Here is a 14,096-nt window from a genome sequence, read left to right as displayed (position 1 = left end):
GGGGACAGGCTAGGGAAGGCCTTTCCTGACTTGTTCCCCCCAACACACAGGTCTTTTCCTCTGCTGAACCCCTTCCCCGATCACAGGGCTCCTTACATAGGTTCTGGTGGCCTTCATTACTGTCCCCCTCCTTTGCAGGGGAATTTCTCCAAAGAGTCTATGGCACCTGGAGGATATGTCTTGGGCATCCCATAACTCTCCATGGTCCCAAGTCCAGTGTGCAGGACCTTAGGGGGGGCTCAGTGAATCCTGGCTAAATGAACCCAGAAGAAAAGAGGAGATGTCACCCTTTGAGTGAATATCAGGTCACTCTCCCACCCCATCCTTTCCCTGCTCCTCTCCTGGCTGCCCAAACCAGGGCTGCACTGTGTCTCCCGTTAAATATATGGAATTATCTATTACAATACTTCAATATTTATTACATTGATTTCGCTTTAAATGCTTTGTAAATCATAGCAAAAAATAATGGCCTTCCAACAGAGAGTCATATACCGTAATCAACTGGAAGAAAGTCGGCATTGTAATTTAAAATAAAAAAAACCCTTATGTGAGTCTCTCGTTTAAATTAAGAGACAGGACGTGATTCAAATAATAAGACCCAAGTGAGGCTGGTTTTTCTCGGCAAATTAGTAGAGGTTTTAACTGGAACTGAAAAGGTGTTAAGGTGGAACACTGACCTTATTAGACCTTAATTATTTTCTGTTGTTACTTTCCTGGAGCACAGGTGTTTTTTTTTTCCCAAAGTGGCCAGGTTAAGCTTCATCTCAGGAACTTTGTCTTTCGAGAGATATCACTTATCAAGAGGCATTAGTGGGATAAAGCGCAGACACTTCGCCTGTGTCCCTTTTCTCCATCCTAGAGTTTCCTGGGCACCTACAACTCCTGGTTTGCAGGCAACATTCCTGTCCTTGAAAACGGAGGATTCACCCCGCTCTGTCCCCGGCTTCATCAGCGTCTTCACCCAGCCTTCTTAGTGGCAGCCTCATCCGGCTAGAGGTATCCTCTGCCAACTGGTACAGCCAGCGTCCATCTGGCCGGGAGAGAGGAGGGGACGTGTGCATACACGAACAGTGCGTGCGGGCGCATGTGTACATGCGCGCATGCGCCTGCTGGCGGGGAGGGGGCGGGGGGGACGCAGCAGGTGGTACTTTCCTCATCTTTCAGTGCAGCCTTCCTGCTCTACCTTCCATGGCCAAATGCGGCTGATCATCGGTCCCAAAGCTAGCCAGGCCCAGCCCAAGATGTCCACGGCACCTGGAGATGAAAATGGAGCAAATGCCATCCCCTCTAAATGGAAATAATGCAAGTTAATGGCCCAGCACGGTGACTGGCACGTGGTGGGCATCCGGTAGTGGTGGTTCTATTTTTGCTGGAAGGAGACACAGTCAGAAAAGGGTCTTTTCCGCTTGTTTCCAGACCCCCCTCAATATCTCCTACTGGCCCTGGGGTGGGGTGCAGAGGTGGGGAAGAAATATTGAGCCCCAAGAAGGCCCCATGCAGACATCCATTACACGGCCGCACACCCCTCCTGGAAGATAACCTAGCTGAGCTCTTTTTATTAAGCACAGCCCTCTCCGTTCCTCCCACTGGCCTCCTAATCAACTGATTTGATCAGAGCGAGGAAGAACTTTCCCCCTGGCCTGGTGTCTTGGGGACCATGCCTCGTGGTTCATCACTATCCAGGAGAAGGTTGGGGTAGTGGGGAGGATGCTGTAGAGAGATAGGAAAGGACCCAGTGGGACCCATTTAGGCCATCACAGGTGGAGGGATCCCCAAAGGAAGAGGGAAATCAAGGCTTCTTTTGTTGCCTGTCAGCTGTGAATGTCGAGACAGAACCTGTATGCTTCAGAGGAGATCCAAAGTCCTAGAACATAAGGTCTGAAAAGGGTCATCTAGGCAGACTCTCTTGCTTTATAAAGGGGACAGTAAAGCACTTTGAAATGATTGAACACCCTGCCTGCGGGTCCATGGGGGGCTGAGTTGAGATGGTGACAGAGAGGACAAAAGCTGCGGGGATGTGGTCTCTGGCCTGGGGGAGGCCTGGCTGAGCTGAAGGGGTCCTGGAGCCTGGTGTGCAAGGCTTCACCTTGGGCCAGGCTCATCCTGGCACACGTGGGCCAATCCCTGCTTCCAGCTAGGTGGAGTGACCCTTTCTGGACCCTACTCATGTCTCTCATCACAGGCCATGGATGAAGGAGGATGTACCAAGAGGAGCAGAGGTCAGGGCTCAGCAGCTGTGTGACCCAGGAAGCACTTCCCTTTCTGAACCTATTTCCTCCCTGCCCTACTTACTTAGCAAGGCATGGGGGAGATAAGGAGATGACTTGATGTAGACTTAATCAGACTTTCACTTGTGGGCTCATATTGAGTTTTACCTTCTTCTGTCCTACCTTCCCTGTGGCTTAACTCCAAATTCTGCCCTGCCAAGGAATGGGACAGGGGAGGAGGCTTAATCCTCCCAATAACATGACTGTAAGATAGGTAGATCGGTATATTATTGTACCCATGGGACAGATAAATAAACCGAGGCCCAGAAAGATTAAGTACCCTGCCCTCCCCTCTCCCCAGCTGCTAAGAGGCAGAACTGGGATATGAACCCAAGTCTCTCTGACTCTAGATACATCAGATCAATAATCTAGATACATCAGGGCAATAACACATGAGGGAATGTGAGTACCACGAGTGCGGGCATTTGTAGATGTTTTGTTCACTGCTGTCTCCCCAGCCCCTGGAACAGTACCTGACACACAGTGAACAACAGATATTTTAAAATAATGAATGTCAACTTTAATGGAAGGTAGCAAAGTGAGTTAGGAATGACCACTTTATTGGGAGCTAGATCTTATATCACAGTTTCATGAAAGTTTCTATGGGGTGGAGAACTTGGGGTAGCATTTTACTGTCCATGGTAGCTCCTTCTGGCTGTTTTTATATCCAGTTACCACCATGTCAGTGGTTTAGGCCCCGGCTAGTAGTTAAATAGAAAGGAAATAAAATTAGGAAATAGCAACATTAGCAATAAAGTAAAATCTCCATAGACATATGCAGATTATATTAAAATGATGTCATAGAGGTAAACAGTGTCTTGCTCCTTGATAGAGCTCTTGGGAAGATGTTATGGAGAAGAGAACCCTGCATGTTTTCCCGGTCCATGCATCTTTTAGTTTTATACGTAAAGATATTGGCCCTTGATGCAAAGGAACCAACTTTTTATTCTGCCAATTTTTACTGAGCACCTACTATATTCCAGGCACTGGGTGAGGCCCTGGCAGGTACAGAGATGCCCAAGGGATGGCCTGCCAAGAGCAAAGTCAAGGCCCTCAGGAGCAAAGTCAAGGCCTGGGGAGACTGCCCTCAGGGCAGCCAGACTTGTCCAATAGCCTGCTTGGCCCAACTTGGCTCTTCCTTCTCTCCTCCCTGGTGCGTGGAGAGTCAGCCTCTTGCTCCTGGAGGTCAGCCCAAGGGTCTCTCTCTTTCTCTCCCCACCCCCACCCTCACTTCTCACCCTCCACCCCTACCCCAATCCCTGGCTGACTGAAAAGGTGCAAGAGGCAATCTGAGAGATTCTGTGCTGTTTGTTTTGGGTTCAATGAAATCTCATTTACACGTGTTAATTGCAACTAATTGGCACTAATTGGATGAACAGGAAACCGTCTGGGAGCACTCATACCTTTAATTTGTAGTAAATATCATTAATTAACATATGCTAATTAGAGCCAATTAACATTGATTAAGGGTTTCCAGCTACTTGGAAAGTACAACTCTGTGTCCTCCTCTCTTGGTTGCCTGAAGTCAGCACAAAATATGATACATGGAGTCTGGGTGGGGAGAGGATGACCCTTCTGGCCGCATCTCCAGGTGGGGGCCGTCACAGCCTTAGCAGCCCTCACCTGAGCTGGGTGCTTGGAGGATGGCAGCCTGCCCTCTCTCTCCCCAGGGCAGAGGGGGCTGCAGGGGAGGGGCTGCAAGGTTAGCGCTGCTTCTCAGGGAGTGGGAGAAACAGGCGGGGGATGTCCTGGGGATTGGGTGTTCTTTCCTTGGCCTGGCTGGAAGGGCAGGTTGAAAGACCGCTAGAGGTCAGCCTGGCAGGGAGGGTGGGGGGCAGCTCAGGCCAAGCAGGGTTTGGACTCCTCTTCCACAGATGACGGGAGGGTGGGAGCCCCCCATGATCTGAGGCCTGTTTAGTGCGTGTGTGTGCACCTCTATGTGGCATGGATGTGTGAATAGGACACCTCCTTGTTCTGACAGGTGCACAGATGGTGGGACCACTTTTACCTGGGAACTGGAAGGCTTTTAGGTCTACTTTTAGTTCTATTACTAACTAGTTATGGGACTCTTGGGATTAATGTAAATATTACATATATGTATATATATGTGTATATATATATATATATATATATATATATATATGCGCACACACATGCATACATAAATTGTCTTATTTTAGTCCAATTACAAAAGAAATAAATGTTTCTTGCAGACCCCTACCCCCACCCCCAGGAGTGCCCTTTCTGTAATAGGCTGCAAGGCCTGCCTTTCCTTTTCTGGAATATTCACCTCATTGTTTCATGTCCAATGTCCATCTTCACCAACAATTTATAAGTTCCCTGAAACAAAGTTCGAGTCTGGCTTGCTGATTGTGGCACTTCATGGGCACTAAAAAAGCTGCTGTTAAGTATAATGATATGAAAAAAAATTTGTTGGGTGAATAAGTGAACACATAAAACCATCTGTAATTTCAACCGCTACAGAGAAAAATTTGATGTGTGTATATTTATATGTATATACATATTACATAAATAAAATATATGTTTTATATATATAAAACACACCTATATAATATGAATATCTATCCCAAGAGGCTTAGTGCAGTTTTTGCTTTAATAACTTCAAGTGTAAGTGCTACAAACTTTAAAAACCAAAGAAATCATTCAAAACCTGATTTAGATTTATTATACACTTACTTAGTTTTATGAATTTTGAATAATAAATTTAAAATTTTAATTTTCTGTTTTAGTCCCTCTGAATGAAAGTAGCAAAGAGTGACTCAAAAATGGAAACTAAAATTTTATTATTCAAAATTCACAAGACTAAATATGTGTATTTGTGCCAGCACTGAGAACTGTTCTTTCCTTTCAACCACTGGCTAAGTCATTAAGCCAGTTTCCTCATCTGTGCAATGAGGCCAGTGGTCCCTGCATTACCTTGACTCTCAGGCTTCTCATGTGGGAGGATGTAGTGATTTTGCAACCCAAGAAAAGGAGTATTTCCCAGGCCACCTAGGAATAAAAAATCTTTATAGCTCCCAGATCTGAGCTTCTGGCTCTGATGGAAAGAGATGGGGCCAGGGTGAGACAGAACCTGGCGGAAACCTCACCTCCAAGGGGACCTCTGTGGTAGATCCTTACTTACCTAACTCAGAGGAACAGGGCTGCCCTGGAGGGGCTTGGGGGTCAGGACAATGCGAATTGCAAGGTTAGAAAGATCACCCTGTGAAGGGCAAATGATCCACTTTTCCATACAGGGAAAAATGGATTAAAAGCCCTTGCCGTGGGGACTTCCCTGGTGGCGCAGTGGTTAAGAATCCACTTGCCAATGCAGGGAACACGGGTTCGAGCCCTGGTCCGGGAAGATCCCACATGCCGCGGAGCAACTAAGCCCGTGCACCACAACTACTGAGCCCGCGCTCTAGAGCCCACGAGCCGCAACTACTGAGCCTGCATGCCACAGCTACTGAAGCCTGTGCGCCTAGAGCCCGTGCTCCGCAACAAGAGAAGCCACCGCAATGAGAAGCCCGTGCGCAACGAAGAGTAGCCCCCACTCACCACAACTAGAGAAAAACCCGCTCGCAGCAACAAAGACCCAACGCAGCCAAAAATAAATAAATTAAAAAAAAAACAAACCGCTTGCTGCGGGACAGGTTCTCTTCTAAATATTTTATATGCATCATTCACTTAATCCTCCCACAACCCAATGATGTAAGCACCATTATTACCCTCATTTCACAGATGAGGAAACTGAGGCTCAGAGAGGCCAACTAACGTGCCCCAGCTCACACAGCCAAGTGGCAGGGCTACAGCCTGAATTTAAGTTCAGCTGCTAGGTGCTGCCCCCTCCCTCCCACCCACATTTTTGGTGCCTGCAGAACAGCTCCAGGAAGCTGTGGTTCCTGGGGTGGATCCCCCAGCGCGGGGAGCTTCTGGCTCTGCCGAGGCCTCTGCAGCATTGCTGAGCGGACCCCATTCCCAGCCCCCTCCACGTGGATATCTGAGGTCTGAGGGAGAGCTGCTGGCGAGGTTCACAACAGCTTAATTACCAAAGTGATTTTAATTTGTTTTTGTTAATTGAAATCTCATTAAGCAAGTAATTTACTCCAGCACAGCTCAGGAGTGCACAATTCTACGCGTGAGGAGGCTAAAGGGGTTTTTAGAACTCACCTTAATCTGGGGACTGTGCTTCTGACTTCATCCTGTGGCCTGTGCGCGTGTGACTGGGTGTGTACACATGCCTCCCGGGGACAGGCCCTCCCAGCTGGCCAGGGGCCCCCTTTCTCCTTCTCGGCCTATACTTGCCTGTCCTACCACCCCGGCCCCCCACCCGCCTTGCCCTGTATTCTGGAATGATGAAAAAAAAGTGAACCCAGGGCATCCCTCTGTAGAGCACGTGTGCACCCAGGTGTGTGGCACGTCGTACAGACACACACGGATACCAGTTGGTATTTGTCTATCTTTGTGCCAAGCACTGCACTAGGCATGAACTGGAGATGCTGGGCAGACACATGGTGCTTTTTAAGGTTTTTTCCTGAACCCTGAACTTTATTAGTCCACCGGCTAAATGTACTGAGTCCTCTTTCTTACTCACATCTCATGCATTGTAATCCCTTGCCATCATGGTCCTTCCCTGACGGTAAACTCCAAGAGGGCTGGGGCCCCTTGTCTTCTTCATGGCTGTGGCCTGGCTTAGCTGGGGGTTCTCAGCTGGGTTTGGGGTGGGCAATTCTTTATTTTTTTTGGCCGCGCCGCACGGCATACGGGATCTTAGTTCCCCAACCAGGGACTGAACCGGGGCCCACGCACCCACGCAGTGAAAGCACCGAGTCTTAACCACTGGACCGCCGGGGAACTCCCAGGGGTGGGCAATTCTTTATCGAACGGGACTGTGCTAGGAATTGCCATCCACTTAGCATTCCTGGACCTGGCTTATGCAGCACCGGTAACATCCCTGCAGATAAGTGTGGCAAACCCAAACTTGCCCTCCGAGTGTTCCCAACCTCTCTGAGTGGGGTGGGGATTTGAAACCGGTGCAGGTGTCCACACACTGCCTGGCATGTAGTAGGTGGTCTGTGAGCATTTGCTGGGTGGGTGACCGAGAGCATTCATGAGCTGTGCCTCTGACCTGGTCCGTGTTTCTCTGCGATGTGTGTGTGTGTGTGTGTGTGCGCGCGTGCGTGTGCATGTGTGACTGTGAAATGTGTGTGCTGCTCCTCTGACCTGTGCCCCTTGGTGCGCTGGGCCAGCAGAGGGTTCTGGGCCCTACTGCAGGCTGGAGCCCCAGTTCTCCAGAGCTCGTCGGCACCGGGCGTTTCCCCTCTCCCCTGGTGGCCTCATCGTCCCCTGGCTGCCTCTCCAAGGTCCCCGTCGCCCAGCTGCCTCCTCCTTTTGCCCCTGACTATGGCCACTTGGTAGTTTTCCAGGCCTGACATTTTGAACATGCAATGCCATATGTATCGCCACTCTCAGGTAATTATCACGTAAAATTAAGCTAGTCTTGTGCATGAAACCAGCAATTAGCCAGGGATTGAAGGTCAGGGAGAGCTCGTTTATAGAGTCGCTAACAAAATGTTAAGTGGAAGTGTGTGTCAGATGGGCCAGGAGGCTGGATTAGCCGGGGTCGCAGTGGTGGGACTGGAGAGCCGTGGAGACTCCCGGCTCTGTAGCACCAGGCACAGCAGGAGGAGCTGGGGATTTATGGCTCACACTTTTCCCTTCCAGCTCTCAGTCTGGGGCACGGCTTTGAAGGAAGGTTGCTAAGCCTGCTAAGTCCTAATGCACACCAACATCGTCTCCCTATTCATCCGGAAACCTGGTAGGTCCTGCCTCAAAGCCTGTATGTCATTCTACCTCCTACCTGGCTGCTCACCACCCCAGCATTTTACACTCTGCTGTGGGTCTCTGAAGACGACTCAGAAACTTTACACAGGCCATTCCCTTCGTTGGGAACGCCTCTCCATCTCTCTCAATTCCCTAATCGTCAGCCTGGAAATTTTCTATTTCTCTCCCCCAAATCTCAGGCCTCACTTCTCCAGGAGCCTTCCCAGGCCCCCGCCCTGTCCTCACTTTACTCCAGAAGGAGTTACCTTCACTTTTGCACCATGAGTGTGTCTCCACTGTTGAATTTACACTCTGGCAACTTATTGGCACTGTGTCTGTCTGCACGACTGCACTGTGAACTATTCCTCTCTTCCTGGCGACCTGGAGCTGCTCAATAAATGTCTGTGGAATGAATACAGAAATTATTCTCTTTTGTTCTTTATTCTTTTACATATCCTTCAAGGCTCTGCTCAGATGTCACCTCCTCTGGGCAGCTTTCCTGGATTGCCTTCCCGGGTAGAACTAATCATGCCTTCTATGTTCCCGTAGCACTTTGTATACACATTTTTGTTAGAGCACTTATCAAATTGCCTCTTATTTCATTATAGCTCCACCCAGGGCTACCACATTGCACAACTCCAGAGGGCAACATTCACATGGAGCCAGGCAATGCAGAGATGGTGACTGTACTTGCTAAGTAGGCAGTGAACTTCTACAGAGCAAAGACCCTGTGACTCTGCTAATAGCTTGCATACAATGTGCTCTCATTGGCCACATTAATGTTCATTCAGAGTATGTATGCAATAAACATGTATTTAATTTTGAACAAGAACAGATGGTTCAGTGGAGAGAGCTCTAGATTTGGAGTCTGGGGACCTGGGTTCCAGTTCTGCCTCTGCAACTAGATTGCTGTGCAGCCTTCAGTGAATCACTCAACCTCTCTGGTCCTTATCCTTTTAAATCAGGTCATATGTGTCAAAGAACCTGGGACAAAGTAGGTGCTCAATGCATATTAGTTTCCCACACTGCACCCCTGCCTTTTTTCATCTGTAAAGTGAGGAATTTTAAGATTCCTTGTCTTGTAGAATTATAGGCTCTCAGGATTAGAAGAAGTTTTGAAAGGCATCTGATCTAACCCCTGGCATCTCCGGTAGGTGGTCATCCAGTTTTGGCTTGTATATCTCTAATGACGAGAAGCTCACTTCCTCACAAAGTAGGCCATTCTACTTTCAGACAGCTCTGCCTTAAAAAGAGCCCCGTTATCTAACACTCTGGCTTCCCAGAGTTTCCATCACAGGCCCTGGTTGTGCATAATGTGGAAAGTCCCATTGCCCAAGGTGATATTCATAGACAACGACCTGCTCCAAGGTCAAGGACACAGTTCCATTACCATCCCTTATGTGACTTGATTTCAAGCCTATTTACCCTCTTGGTTACCCTCCTCTGAGCTTGCTCCCCTTTGTCCAAAGATCTCTTGAGATGGGGCATCAGAACAGGATAGGACGATCACCTTCCTTTGTTTAGAACCTGTGCTTCTATTAAGAACCCAGGTTGGAACCCAAGGTCATGTTATTGTGACCTATATCTCTCTCCACCTTAGCAAGCATTTCACCAAAGGAGGCAAAGCTGGGAATGAGCAGAATTCTTCATAAATTTCATTTTACATTTTAAAAAGTCTGCATTTAAAGAAAGCACCATAAATCAAGTCCAAGTACAACTGACAAGCTAGGGAAACATTATTTGTAACTCATACCATAGGCAAAGGGCTAATTTCCTTAATAAAGAGAATTCACACATCAATATGAAAAAGCTCCACAACCCAATAGAAATATGAGCAAAGGGTAGAAGAGAGCTGCCAGAAAAGGACTTGAAAATTGTTCTTAAATATACGAAAAGATGTTGGACCACGTTCATCATAAGAGAAATGTGAATTAAATGCATCATTTTCACCTGTCACATCAGAAAAGATCAAAAAGTTTGATAACATTTTGTTTCGAAAGGGTGAGGAAACAGACACTCTCCTACATTGCAAGGGTAAATTGGTACCACCTCTCTGGGCGGAAATGTAGATTTATCTCCCCCAATTTAAAAATGCACAGCCACATTGATCTGGGGATTCCACCTTTAGGAAGATCCTGCAGATCTACTCACACATGCACATCAGAAATGTACCCCGGATGAGGGCAGGGACTTTTGCCGATTTTGTTCACTGTTCTATCTTTGGCACCAGCACATGGTAGGTGCTTAATAAATGTCTATTGAATGAATAATGAATGAATGAATGAGTGGATGGGTGACTATGTAAAATGACATATGTTCAAGGTTATTCACTGCAAAATTTTTGGTAATAGCCAAAGACCAGAAATGACGTAAGTGTCCAACTATAATGGAATAGTATACTGCAGTTAAAAAGATCAAGGCAGCTCTCCATGTACCGATGTGTAAGGATCTCCAAGGTATATTATTAAATGAGAAAAACAAGGTGCAGAAAAACATACATAATAAAAATGCAGCTGGATATTTGCTTGTCCATGGACAGAACATTTCTGGAAAGAGGCTCCCAAAATGGCCAGTGTGCTTGCTTCTAGGTGGAGGAACTGGGGGCCTGGAGCATGGAGTGGGGGGTAGCTTTATTTTTTCAGTGTATTCTCTTAGATTCCTTTTTAATATTAGGTCATGTGAATGTATCACCTATTCAAATCAACAAAGACAATTCAAAATTTAAGAAGAACTGGGCTCAGGAATTAACCCTATGCTTTTGTGTACACATGTATCTACACATCTCTGAGGATGTACATGTATGCATATGTGTGCATGCATGTACATTTCCAATTTACTTTGCTCACAATTGCAGATTAGTCTTCCCAAATGAAACACAGTCCCCGAGGCCTTCCTCTGATCAACACTTTTCTTAAAAAATTGAAGTATAGTTGATTTACAACATTGTGTTAGTTTCTGGTGTACAGCAAAGTAATTCAGTTATACATATATATACATATTCTTTTTCATATTCTTTTCCATTATGGTTTATTACAGGATATTGAATATAGTTCCCTGTGTTATACAGTAGGTCCTTGTTGCTTATCTAGTTTATGTCTAGTAGTGTGTATATGTTAATCCCAGACTCCTAATTCATCCCTCCTATACCCCCTTACTCCTTTGGTAACCATAAGTTTGTTTTCTATGTCTGTGAGTCTGTTTCTGCTTCATAAATAAGTTCATTTGTGTCATATTTTAGATTCCACATGTAAGTGATATCATATGGTATTTGTTTTTCTCTTTCTGACTTCACTTAGTATGATAATCTCTAGGTCCATCCATGTTACTGTGAATGGCATTATTTCATTCTTTTTTATGGCAGAGTAGTAGTCCATTGTGTATACTTTATCCTTTCATCTGTCGATGGACATTTAGGTTGCTTCCATGTCTTGGCTATTGTAAGTAGGGCTCCTATGAACATTGGGGTACACGTATCTTTTTGAATTATAGTTTTCTCCAGATATGTGCCCAGGAGTGGGATTGCTGGATCATATGGCAATTTTATTTTCAGTTTTTTGAGGAACCTCCATACTGTTTTCCATAGTGGCTGCACCAATTTACATTCCCGCCAACAGTGTAGAAGGGTTCCCTTTTCTTTACACCCTCTGCAGCATTTATTATTTGTAGACTTTTTAATGGTGTCCATTCTGACCGGTGTGTGGTGATACCTCATTGTGGTTTTGATTTTCATTTCTCTAGTAATTAGTGATGTGATCAACAGTCTTTGATGGTTCCTATTGTCCATAAAGTCCAAACTCCTTGTCCTTGGTCTTGGAATCATCTGTTCTGACCCCAACCCACCTTCCACCACTCCCTCCACCCAGTCTTTGCCCCAGAAAAATGGAGCTACTTGTTCTCTCCATGCCCATCTGCCAATCTCCCCCCTGCACCTTTGGACGGTGCTCCTTGGGAAACCAAGAACCCCTTCTCCTCCCTTGTCACACCAAGTCATCCCCACTCTTCAAGGCCCATCACACACCTCTTTCTCCAGGAGGGCGGCCTTGATGTCTCAAGCTGGAAGTGATCTCTCACTTTTTTTCTGCATCTCTCTTAACAGTATTTAGGTTTCTTTAAAACTTATTTAAAGGGCTTCCCTGGTGGCGCAGTGGTTGAGAATCTGCCTGCCAATGCAGGGGACACGGGTTTGAGCCCTGGTCTGGGAGGATCCCACATGCCGCGGAGCAATTGGGCCCGTGAACCACAATTACTGAGCCTGCGCGTCTGGAGCCTGTGCTCCGCAACAAGAGAGGCCGGGATAGTGAGAGGCCCGCGCACCGCGATGAAGAGTGGCCCCCACTTGCCACAACTAGAGAAAGCCCTTGCACAGAAACGAAGACCCAACACAGCCATAAATAAATAAATAAATTTTAAAAAAAACAAAAATAGCCAAGAAGTTTATTACAAAAAAAAAAAAACAACTTATTTTAAAGCTATATCCATCCCTGAAAACTGTTCTCCTAAGCTATTGGAAGGAAGGCAGAGTTCAGTTTTGATTTCTGTTTGCATTGTCCTCAAAATAAAATGCCAGGCACATAGTAGGTATTCAATATTTAAGAGATGCTGAAGGAACAGGTATACTGAAGTCTAGGTGGTGGGTGATGTTAGTCTGGGCCGTCATTATCATCTTCACTGTCACCGGGAAAGGCTTTTACGTCCCTACTTGTACACGGCCTGTGTGGGGCCTTCTGGAGAGTGGCTTGGCCTGAACCCACTGCAGCCCATCCACGCCCACCAGCCTGGCTGCAGAAAAAGGGCCCAGACGTGACCAGACGGTGAGGCAGCCACATTCCAGACGGATGAGGCACGCCTGGGAAATCACGTCTGGCTCACCAACCCACCTGCAGCCACTGAAGCTTTGCAGACCCTCAGGCTGACCTGGGGTTCGAGACCTCTCTCTCCTTGTGTGACAGTGCAAACAGCCACTTGCTGGGTCTTGGGGTCCTCACCTGCAAAATGGGAACGGGAGGACCTGCCTCAGGACTGGCAAGAACGTCTGGTAGGTGCCTTGCCGAGGGCCTGGCATCTGGCAGGTTCTCAGGGGCAGATTACGCTGGAACCCAGGGCTGCCAAGCCGCAGAAATACAGGAGACCACATCAGCCCAAGCTAAACCTAGAAAGGTAAATATATTGCCAAAAGCCCCATATGCCAAGCAGCACTTTATTGCAAAGCCAAACAGATTTTTTTGGCTCAACCATTGTTTGGGATTATTTAGCCACAGTTAACACTCTATTGGTGAGAACACTGATCTACCAGGGTGTGATCCCTAATGTGGATACACGGGTGAACGGACCCGCGCTCGTATATGTGGACACACGTTGTGCGTGCTAATCGTGTAGAGGGGTGCGCATGCGTTCATGGACATGTGGGGTCATGCACGTGGGTGTCCACGTGCATGTCCCTGTGTCCACACATGTATGTGTTTGCATAGGTCAATCATGTGCTGGTGCTGGTCTGGGACCCCGGAGAGAATGGAACACACTACCTGAAGGAATAAAGACTGGTTAGAGAAATACTGAGAAAAGATAGGGCAAAGAGGAAAAAAGAAAAGACTAAAAATGTGGGGATGAGGTGAAAGGCAGTAGCGTGTGGGAGCTCGGAGCATAAACTTTGAACCTTCCCTGAGCTTGAATCCTCCCTTTGCCAATTCCTAGCTTGTGACCTTGGGCAGATCATGCAACCCCTCTCTGCCTCGGTTTCTCCTCTGTAAACTGGGGATCAGAATAACAGCACCTACTGATTAGGACTGTTGTGATGACTCAGTGTGTTAATTCGTGTCAAGGGCTTAATGGGGCCTGGGGCAGAGTGAATGCTTGCGTCATGGGGTGAGGGGTGGGTAGCTCCCACCAGGCCTCTTCCGTGGGCTTCCTTTCACTCCCCTCTAGGATGTGGCCTCGCGGTTTGCCCCTCCCTCACACTCACATCATGCTCCCCGGCGTCCGGGTCTTTGCCAGAGCCAGGCTGGGAGC

The sequence above is a fragment of the Eschrichtius robustus genome, chromosome 20 (genome assembly GCF_028021215.1).
Source record: "Eschrichtius robustus isolate mEscRob2 chromosome 20, mEscRob2.pri, whole genome shotgun sequence".
Lineage (NCBI taxonomy): Eukaryota > Metazoa > Chordata > Mammalia > Artiodactyla > Eschrichtiidae > Eschrichtius > Eschrichtius robustus.
This window is presented reverse-complemented; position numbering follows the sequence as displayed.